General features: G+C 46.8%; 1 protein-coding gene across 2 annotated transcripts in view; it reads left to right on the top strand.

The window, feature by feature from the left end:
* Window positions 1-10,000, top strand: part of roraa (RAR-related orphan receptor A, paralog a) — a 264,293-nt gene that overhangs the window by 189,592 nt on the left and 64,701 nt on the right. The gene's annotated exons all lie outside the window — the stretch shown is intronic.

The following is a 10,000-nucleotide window of genomic DNA, read 5'->3' on the forward strand; positions in this document are numbered from 1 at the left end:
AAAGAGTGTGTGCAGGAGAGTGAGAAGGAGCGCGCGAGAGGGATTGGGAAGGAGGGAGGGAGAGTGGGAGCGAGGGAGAGAAAGAGGGAATGAGAGAGACAGTGAAAGAGAGTGAGAGGGGAGAGAGAGAGAGAGGAAGGGAGAATTGAGAATTGTGTCTGACTGTCTGTGAATGTGTTTATTGCCAAGGAATTAAGCCGTTTGCAATATCTCTTTTTCTGCATGAGTTGCAATCATTCTCTGTACTCTGAGTGGAAGTGTGGAGAGCTGTTTCATATGGATGGCAGAAGCTGCTACCTACTGACTAGAGAGAGACAGAGAGAGAGACAGAGAGAGAGAGAGAGGAGAGAGAGAGAGAGAGAGAGAGAGAGAGAGAGAGAGAGAGAGAGAGAGAGAGAGAGAGGCAGGGCTGTGCTCAGGGATGTTGGATACTGAGTGGGAATGTGGGAGACGGTTTGCTCTGGTGATGTCTGTTTCTCATCCTCATCCACTGGGAGATAAGGTGATAAAATAATAAAGCCTCCATTGAATTTTTTACCTCCTTAAATCATTTTTTGGACATTCATATTTGTATCCTGACACAGGGTAGATTGATGGAAGGTGGTGGTGTGTGTGTGTGTGTGTGTGTGTGTGTGTGTGTGTGTGTGTGTGTGTGTGTGTGTGTTTGTGTGTGTTCTGGGCATAAAGAGGCAAAGTTTGAGGCATGTTGGTGTTTGGTGGGGGAAGGGTATGGATATGTGTGTGTGTGTGTGTGTGTGTGTGTGAGGGGGGGGGGCAGATTGGGGGAGTCTGTAGTAATCTTGTTTTTTTCCATTTTGAAGAGGGAGCTTTTTATGAAAGATTGATACGTCTGGTTGCATGCTTATGTTTATGGGAATGAGTGTGTATTTGTGTGTGTGTGTGTGTGTGTGTATGGATCCAAACATGCGTTCTCTGTCTGCATGAGTCTGTAGAGGGCTGCATTGAGAGTCATCTACTGGAGTGAGACAGATAGACAGACAGAGATGGAGAGAGAATGATGGAGTGAGATGGAGAGGGGACTAAAAGGCTAACTGTGTGACTGTGAGTCTTTTTGGTTGATGTTGGTGCACTATGTTGTGTTCCACTGACCTATTTTTTTGGGACGTCGGGTTGGAAACACACAAACAGCCATGGGAGCAGCATGCTTCTCCTGGTTGTGGCGGCCAAGCTGATCCCCCTTGCTTAATCCTGCTGACTCCAACCCCCCACATCAACACACACCACCACAGACCCCCTGTGGGTTCACTATACACATTCACACACACACATGCACACACACACACACACACGCAAACACACACAAACACGGAAACATACAGAAACTCATTGCGCTCAGACAGACATGCGCATATACATCCACACAGATATTTCTCTCTCATACATTCACTTCACACACATGAGTGGTTAAGTAGTAGTCACACACACTCAATGCACAGATGTCATACTTATATACTGAAGTGCACATTTTTTAACAAAGCAAGCTCACATATCCATGAGCACATTCATTATATATACACACACACACACACAGAGAGAGACACAGCAGTGGGGGGTGCAAGTAACTGTCATATCACATTAACTGAGAAGTGGCGGCAATTGTGAAGGCAATGCTGAAGCTAACGTAAAGCTCAGCCTTTCTATTTGTGTGTGTGTGTGTGTGTGTGTGTGTGTGTGTGTGTGTGTGTGTGTGTGTGTGTGTGTGTGTGACTCAGAGTCTGCTCTTGCAAGAGCCTCCAGCTCACACCCTCGCTGTCCTCTGTCGTCAGCAACGTGCACAGAGATGCATTTACAATCAAGCATGAGCAACATTTACATACCGTACACTAGCAAAGAATATTGACCTTATCCTAACCGCCTACATATTTGCATCCTTCACATTAATGGCACACATTAACCTGCTTTAACCACAAAAGCCCATTCAGCCTACTTGCTTTACAGGAATAATTAACATTAACCTCCAGAATTTACAAGCATGTTAAAATGCTATGAATGAGACCCATTAAATATGCATTGCTCTGTTTCTACCACCATTGCATGTAGATGTATTTCATTAAAAGTATATATTTTTTTACAAAAATGCCGTCTGTATGTGTGTGTGTGTGTGTGTGTGTGTGTGTGTGAGTGTGTGTGTGTGTGTATGTTTTTGTGAAATGAATGCCCGTTGCCCCCACAAAAAAAAAAAAAAAAAAATGTTGTGTTGTCTGTGTTTAATGAGCAACATTGATTGGTTCCAGTAAATGATGCCAGGGTTTCTATGTTAACTGTGATGCAAGACTGCAGTTTGAGAGTTCTTAATGTGTGATCACAAGGGTACCGCGGCTCTAGACACTTCAAACCATGTCGAAAGCAATATGTCTTTTTTTTCAGTTACTGGTTGCAAGGTGGTTTTGTTTTTTGGCAACCTGGAACATTTCTTGAGCTGCAAGGGTGTTTGTGAATTTCAGCTGCTTGTGGGACTTTACACACTGTGTGACTGTGGTATTTTTGAGTGTGTGTGTGTGTGTGCCCGGTAGTTTATTTTTTGAGTGTGAGTGCAAGTGTGTTTTGTTTGTTTGTGTGTGTTGGTGTTTTTTTTATTTAACTTGACTGTATGTATTTGTGGTTTGTATGGTGTGTGTGAGAGGGAATACATCTGTGTCTAGTAGTGTGCATGGGTGAGAGGGAGAGAGGTCTGTGTGTTAGTATATGAGAGCGTGGCAAGTTCAGGAACAGGAGCAGGTGTAACAGATCCCCCCATTGACCCCCCTCTCTCTCTCTCTCTCTCTCTCTCTCTCTCTCTCTCTCTCTCTCTCTTTCTATCCGTATGTGGGTTGGCTCGACTTGGAGAGGCTCACTTGTTGGGCCTAAAATAGCCTTGCATGGAGAGGACTGGCAGACTGTGCTATCTCTCCCAGTGGCACCAGTCAAGCGCTCCTGCACACTGTTTCTGTGAAGCCCCCGTATATAGCACAGCAGAAGCACACAGTAGGCTGGTGCGGAGCTCCACTCCTCAAGGCCCTGAGACACTGAGAACAGTGGTGCTAATGGTGGGGTGGGATTCAGGCTTGTGTCTGGTCTCATGGAGCTCCGTGGAAATGAGCTTAATGATCAGCATCATGCTGTACTTGTTCATAAATTAATTTAATTGCAATTCATAGATCTTTTGTTGTTCGCTTGGACTTGAAGGTTACATTGCACTATTTTCTTATGCACACGTATTCACACAGACACACACAGACGCACACACACACACACACACACACACACACACACACACACACACACACACACACACACACACACACACACACACACACACACACACACACACACACACACACACACACACACACACACATTCCTAGCACTCCCTCCCCCCTTCTCAGCCTCCAGACACATACTGTAGCCACAGTGTTCCCCCACCACCACCTAATTACCTGTAATGGAAGCATCCCTCTCATTACCCCATGCAAATGAGCTGGCCTACTCAGCACAATTAAGATGCAAACTCCAAATATTAATTACATAATTAAAGAAAGACGTTTGATGTGCGAAAGACACAGGGAAAAAATAGTAATGTGCGTTTCATCTATAGCATAATTAACCTTTAAAGAAGCTCTAACGCAGGGGGCCTCACAGTTTCATGCGGAGTCTTTTTTTACATTTTTTCTATCTTTTTTTTATTTTAGAGAGCTATGCAGCTCTGTTGCCACTGCATCTGGCTGATGCACTGATGTTTATGTTTGAGTTTGATGTTCACGAGACGACCGCAAGGCCACACAAACAAATATTATTTGACTAGGCGGCAGCGGCATAGCGTGATAACAATCCCTCTTTCAGGTCTGCTGCTTTTGCTACTTTAGCTATGCTGTGTGCTCTCTCTCTAGGCTTTCCCACCTCCCATAGCAGAGGTTAACAAGATTGGCCAATATCCAGTTAGGCACCGAGGACACAGAGAACCCAAGATAAACCTCCTTAGATTAAGGTGAGGGCGGAATATAGAATCAACAGTCAAGGTTAAAAATAAAAGGTCTGGTAAGACAGGATGAGGAGGATATGTATTCACAGGGCTTTTCAACCTCTTTCGGATGGGGGTTATAGGGTGTAGGGGGAGAGGGAGGGCCACTTACAGAGGCAAGGGGTCACTACTGTATGTGTAGCTGCCTCTGAGGTTGCAGGCAGGGGTTGTGTATGGTCACTCTGTGTAGCTGCTGCTGCCACTAGAGATTTCTGGAGTGTTGGTCACCACCACTCTATAATCCCTTTTGGGAAAACAGAGGGCAAGAACAAGGTGAATGGTGCTGTCCAGGATTTTACACACACACACACACACACACACACACACACACACACACGCCACAAACACACACACACGTACTCACACTCACATGCACACACACGCATACTGTGTTCAAAACTTTTCACCCATGTAATGATCAAGAAGGGGGAAGGAGGGTGTGAGAGCCATTTCCACAGGTTATTAGAGTTTTTGATGTGTGTGTGTGTGTGTGTGTGTGTGTGTGTGTGTGTGTGTGTGTGTGTGTGTGTGTGTGTGTGTGTGTGTGTGCTATGAAACGCATTACCTGCCAGTGTGTGAAGAGAGAGTGCTTAATGAGATATTGACTGGCCATTGAAGGCATGGATTTTTGATTTAGCTGCTGAGCCGAGACAGCAGTAGAGCAAGCAGGACTGGGAGAGAGGGAACCCAGGGAGGGAAAAAAGAGGAGGAGAGAAAGAAAAGGGATAGAAGATAAAGTAAGGAGGGGTGAAAAGAGAGGAAGGGGAAGGAAAGAGAGAGAAAGTAAGACAGGCGAAAAGATGGAGAAAAAAAACTGCCCTTACTCTGTCGGTGTTACCATAGTGATGCGCTCAATAGACACGCCCAGGCTTATGTGCCAGGATTGTGGAGCGTTGGCAAACATCCGTGCTGGGCGTTTTTTACTTTCCTGTCTTGGCAGCCGCCCGGCCGACCTGCTTACTCTTACTGTCACAGGTTACATCACATAAACACACATACACACACACACACACTATCTGCCAGTGTATTTAAACCTCAACTTTCTCCCATTTTCATCCAATAGAAGCAAATAGCACCTCTGTGCAGTTTGATCAATCCTTCTGCGTAGTGAATGGTAAATTTAAATGCAGATTGGGCTTCCATGATGTGAAATTAAGTCAATTAAAATGGAAAAGAGAATAAGCATATTTCGCTGTTGTTGTTGCTGTTGTTGTTATTGTTGTTCATTTACATCCTGTTTTATAATGGAGAGTTGGAGCCCTTGGGTGGATACTTCTCACTTTCAGAGTAATTTCCTCTTTCAACTTTCGCTCCGTGTTTAAGGACACATTCACATGAGCCCTTTGAAGTGCTGGGCTGTCAGGCTGCATTTCTTGCCTGCTGAAATATCCTCTCTTTCTCCCTTTCTCTCTCTCTCTCTCTCTCTCTCTCTCTCTCTCTCTCTCTCTCTCTCTCTCTCTCTCTCTTTCTCACCCCCATCCCATCGTAGGGGCTCACCGGTCCTGCAGCACCTCGAGAACAAACCAGCTTCCACTTTCCACCGACCAACCATGAGAGAGAAAGGGAGAGAGGGAGAGAAGGAGAACAAAAGTGAGCAAAAGGAGGGAGATAAGAGATTATTTTCAGCCCTGGAATTTAGAAGAGAAAGGGAGGAAAAGAAAGATTATTTTCATTTGGATTCTGGACAGAAAAAGACAGAGAGAGAGAGAGAGAGATAGACAGAGAGAGAGAAGGCATCTAAGGGAGGGGGTGAGATTAAGTCTTAAGAGAGAGAGAGAGAGAGAGAGCAGCCCTGGCAGTAGCTCCTGGACTAGGAGCATGTGGGGATTACAAAGTCCTCTCTTCCTCTTCAAAGACACAGGAGGCCCAGGGAGAGGGGATCAGGCCCACATCAGGGCCACGTCTGACCCAGAAGGCAGTCTCTCTGGCTTGGTGGTGGCGGTGGTGGGTGCAGGTTAGAGGTCGCGGGCCTGTTCAGACAGCCTGTACAGTCCCATAGCTCCAGCTGCAAACCTCTCTCTCTCCACCCCTCTCCTCTCTTCTCCTCTCTTCAACCGCTCCTCTCCTCCCCTCTCCACCCTTCTCCTCTCCTCTCCTCTGCTCTTGCAGCCGAGCCGTGTCCCCACAGCGTGTCACCATCCATCTCAGCCTCACTCTCTGCGCTCCCTCTGCTCTCCAAGTGTGCGCTACGCTACGCCGCGCGCTGCGCCAGGGTGGAAAAAGTGCTTCATTCACTCCGTACTGGGCCAAACTTAGTTGTCAGAAAAGGACGGTCGTTCCTAACAAAGACAGGGAGAAATACGTGTGTGTGTGTGTGTGTGTGTGTGTATGTGTGTGTGTGTGTGTGTGTGTGTGTGTGTGTGTGTGTGTGTGTGTGTGTGTGTGTGTGTGTGTGTGTGTGTGTGTGTGTTTCTGTGTGTGTGTGTGTGTGTGTGTGTGTGTGTGTGTGTGTGTGTGTGTGTGTGTGTGTGTGTGTGTGTGGATGTCTTTGTGCGTGTAAGCATCTAGTGCAGTTATAGTGTCGTTTATCTAGCGTTGTGGGTTAATTTTTCTTGAGGGCAGTGCTGAAGTTGGTGCACACGGTGCAGAAAGCCGAGCAGGTGTGCGGGGTGAAATATGAGCATGCCCACCCCCTCCTGCCCCCCTCGGACACTCCTGTACCCCCCCCCCCCCCTGCCCTCCTTCTCTCTCTCCCTCACTCCCTCTCTCCCTCGCCACTCCAAAGGCACAAAGTGTAAAGTGCTGAGAACTTAAGCAGGCATTGGAGAGAAGACTGCAAAAAGAAGGAGGAGACTTTCTCTCTTTCGCTCTCCCCCCCTCCTCCTTTGTTTGTGTGGTGCTCTTATTCAGGATGTGTTGTTTTTTCTTCTTTTTCATCTTTCTTTCATTTTTATTCTATTTCTGCGTTTTTTTTTTGTTTTGTTTTTTTGTATTTCTCTGTATGTTCTGCCTTGTCTGCGGAGTCCTCTGGAGAGCTGTCCACTGGCCTTTTGAAGTTGCATCAAAGAGGAAATGGAGGAGAAAAAGCATTATTGATTTTGCGTTTTGTCTGACTCAAACACCGACGAATAGAGACACGTTCAGAGCCGCGTGTTGGGGCTGGGGCGGCCCAGAAAGAGGGAGTTAGAGAGAGAGAAAGAGAGAGAGAGAGTGCGTGTGTGTGTGTGTGTGTGTGAGTGTCTGCCTCTATGATTGTGTTTGTGTGTGTTTGTGTGTTTTCATTCATGCATGCTTGTATGTCTGTTTGGTCTTTCTGTGTGTGTGTGTGTGTGTGTGTGTGTGTGTGTGTGTGTGTGTGTGTGTGTGTGTGTGTGTGTGTGTGTAAAAAAGAGGGAGAGAAAGAGATGGCCTGGATTCACCCTTCCTGTAGCCCTCTCCCCTGGGCCCCCGTATCACTCTCGCCCCTTCTCACCCATGTGCACCTAATCCCACGCTTAATAAAGACTATGGAGAGATGAGCTACTCGGACACACACACACACACACACACACACACACACACACACACACACACACACACACACACACACACACACACACACACACACACACACACACACCCACATACACACACACACACACACCCACACCCACACACACACACACACACACACACACACACACACACACACACACACACACACACACCTCTCTCTCTCTCACTCTCTTTTTTTCTCTCCCTCCCGTTGTCAGATCTTATCCCAAGCTCAATCAGTGTCGTCTTTCCACCCAACTCTCTCAGTCGGCCCGCTTTTCTTGTTTATTTATTTATTGTTCACTCAGAGAGAGAGAGAGAGAGAGAGAGAGAGAGAGAGAGAGAGAGAGAGAGAGAAAGCAGTGGTGTTTGGTTTGAAGAGACCCATAATCGAATCTGCACACCTGGTATGCATGAGGCACAGGCCTGTTTGTTGTTTGTGTTAAATCAGCCCAGGAAAAGAGAGATGAACACAGATTGTCTCTCCCTCAGCCCGTCTCTTTTCCTCTCTCTCTCTTTCTCTCCTCCCTCTCTCTTTCTCTCTCTCCCCCTCTCGCTCTTTCACTCCCTCTCATTCTTCTCTGTTGATTTTTTCTCTCTGTGTATCTCATTCCACCACAGTGACATGCCCATGCACTTTTTCCAGCGCAAGCGTGAGAGAGAGAGCGAGAGAGAGCCTCAGCGAGTCTTGATCCAATTGCTTACCTCCTCGCGTGTGACAAATGTCATATTTGCAGGGGTATCTGGTGTCGCCGTGTAAGAACCCTAAAGATGTTTGGTTAAACGGTGACAATGGCAAGGTGGGGGCCCGACAGCTTTGCGGGTTCCGTAGGTGTTCGCACGGCAGGAGGGCCGCTCGTTGTAAACATCATTACAAAGGCTTCAGTGGAGTCAGGGGAGACACTTAATGACAGAGTGGAGTCTACCGCAGCGGGATGAAAGAGAGAGAGAGAGAGAAAGAGAGAGAGAAAGAGAGAGAGAAAGAGAGAGAAAGGACGAGAAAGAGAGAGGGAGAGAGAGAGAGACAGAGGTGTGTGAGTCAGTGTATGGGTATGAGGCGGGTCCAGAGGTTCTGTATCAGCCCAAGTAAACAAGGAGGAGAAGGCAAGAGGTAGACAAGGAGCAGCCCTGTCAGACTCCAGGCTAACTTGATGTACCGTACTCAGGTCTTGGTGTCAGGGTGGGGAGTGTACTTACCAACAGTTACCGAGAGGCTAAGAGGTTCACAGACAAAAACAACTGTCAATAGCATCTGATACATTTCGCTGTGTTGATGTGCGCATACACACTTTATATACACGTGCATTTACTTTGTGTGTCAATAATACAGACACGCATCAGAGAGACTTTTTAGTTGAATGCAATCTTTTCTTTTAGCATTCAGAGGAGATAAGTCCTGTCCCAGGGGTTGAGCTGAGAGTGCAGAGAGTGTGTGTGCATGTCTGCGTCTCCCCCATGGAGATGAGCTCCAGAAACAGCCAAAGACCCAGCAGGGGAGACAGACCTGGAGGAGGAGAAGAGAGGGGAGGAGGAGAAGAGAGGAAGAAAAGAAGGATGCATTTGAGACGTGGGGGAGGAGAAAAGACAGCAAGTGATGGAAAGAGAGAGAGAGAGAGAGAGAGAGAGAAGAGGGAAAGAGAGAGTGTGGCAGAGGTCAAGCAGAAGAGGTGTGCACCAAGAAGTGTCTTGATTACTACATGGGAGGGATGCGCTGATTTGTTTGATTAGGTTGGCCTGCCGAGGCCGTCAGGGGGCCACTCGTGGGTTACCTCCACTCCCACTAGTTACCTCCACTCCCACTAGTTACCTCCACTCCCCCTAATGTGCTGATGAGGCACCTGAACTCTCCTGAGAGCAGTCGAGGGCTTGTGGTCCTCCACAACGCAAGGTGGCGCCACAGAGAAGTCTTTTTTATTTAGATAGTTAAGCCTATGGGCATTTCGTAGATTGCGTCTTCAGCAGTTATGGCTATGACCTTGACCTTAATGCTTGTCCAGTGCTGGACTTTGAAATGCCCCATATCTGAGAAAGACATTTTATTTTATTATGTGGAAAACAATAACGTGCTGTCTTTGGGCTCTGCAATGATATTGCAAGGTTATTTTGATTAGAAAACTGTGTTCACTGTGCCCATCCTAACCATCTTGAAATGTACTTTATTGCCTGGCCATCATCTTGTTAACTTGCTTGCATGGTATTAGCACTTGTTTCTTGTTGACATGGTTGGAACTACTATTTCTGGTAGGTGAAGTCAGCAATATAAATATTTTAGAGTGGCTAGCTTTCTTTGAACAGCCGTTGTGTAAAATCGGTAGAACTCTGAAGTCGTAGGTAATAAGACCTGTGTTCTGGTCATAGGCACAAACACACAAACAGACTTCCTTACCCTTCTTTACTTTCTACAGGCTGAAGGATGAAGATAAATTTAGATTTGTTACAGCACGCTACATCAAATCGCTGTATGTATGCCACTGCAGCACCAATTAACACTGTTATTGGAATGTAATT

The sequence above is a fragment of the Alosa alosa genome, chromosome 11 (genome assembly GCF_017589495.1).
Source record: "Alosa alosa isolate M-15738 ecotype Scorff River chromosome 11, AALO_Geno_1.1, whole genome shotgun sequence".
Taxonomy (NCBI): domain Eukaryota; kingdom Metazoa; phylum Chordata; class Actinopteri; order Clupeiformes; family Clupeidae; genus Alosa; species Alosa alosa.